Genomic DNA, 1111 nt, shown 5'->3' on the forward strand with positions numbered 1-1111 from the left:
TGGGTCACTTGGAAGCGTACCTTTCTGCTTCGGATTTTTCTCTCTTGAGAGGTATCTCCTTTGAATCTCCAATTTTTGAATAGATGTGGTGTGAGAAACCACAAGCTCGGTCATATTCGTCATTGAAGTGTCAGATCTTTCTTGATTTTGCAATACTCGTTCAACCATGTTTTCCAACTTAGAATCACTTGAAAAACTTTCCTTGCAATGCGGAGAGTTAGAATATTGTTCCTTTGGTGGAACTTAGGGGTTTGAACTCCGATTTGAAAATTTATTATTGTGGTTTTTCCCATTTCCTTAATTTGAACTACCTTGGTCGTTTCGCCGCTGTTGGTTGCCTTGCCCTTGTGGGTTAGACCTCCATTGATTTTGTTGCCCTGAACCTTGGTAGGGTTGTCTTTAATATCATTATTGAGAGTTGTTTTCATAATTTGCTTCTTCGTAATCCTCATTTGACATGTGTTGCACATCTTCCAAAACATTCACCTTTTTTGTTTGGCTTTCAGTGAGCATTTTTATCAACACATTGATGTTGGTGGCAAGCCTGACAATTACTTCATCTCTTTCTTGGTTCTCCTTAATCATGTTGATCAAGGAAGGTGTACCATATGCAATTCCACCTGTGGTGTCTTCCGAGTGCCAAGCTTGGTTATGTTCTGTCATCTTGTCAAGGATTTGTGTGACCCTTGCAAATATTTTATCCACAAAGGATCCATCCGCTGCATTTTTGGCTATAGATTGGTTCATAGGATCCAAGCCCATGTAAAACTTCTCCAACAAAATATTATCCGAAAAACCATGATTCGGCGACTGTATCAAGTATAACTCGAATCTATCCCATGCTTCATGTAGATGCTCTCCCGGTAATTGCTTGAAGAATAAAATTTTATCTCGGAGCTCGGATTTCTTGCTTTGCGGAAACCATTTTTCTAGGAAAGCTCGGACAAGTTCAGGCCAAGTATGGATGGAATTAGGAGGTAGATTTTGGATCCACTGTCTTGCCTCTCCAGCTAAAGAGTACTTGAATACCCTCAACCTTAGGGTATCATCTGAGACATGATTCTGCTTGTGCATCGTACACACACCCAAAATATTACTGAGATGTTGTGTC

At 40.1% G+C, this 1111-nt stretch overlaps 1 non-coding gene across 1 annotated transcript; it reads left to right on the forward strand.

Annotated features, from left to right (window-relative positions):
• Positions 1-793: 793 nt before the first annotated feature.
• LOC142179049 (small nucleolar RNA R71) lies at positions 794-900 on the forward strand. The gene has a single exon (XR_012707191.1). It is a non-coding gene; the product is annotated as a small nucleolar RNA R71 (small nucleolar RNA).
• Positions 901-1111: the final 211 nt, after the last annotated feature.

This window comes from Nicotiana tabacum, unplaced genomic scaffold (genome assembly GCF_000715075.1).
Source record: "Nicotiana tabacum cultivar K326 unplaced genomic scaffold, ASM71507v2 Un00216, whole genome shotgun sequence".
Taxonomy (NCBI): domain Eukaryota; kingdom Viridiplantae; phylum Streptophyta; class Magnoliopsida; order Solanales; family Solanaceae; genus Nicotiana; species Nicotiana tabacum.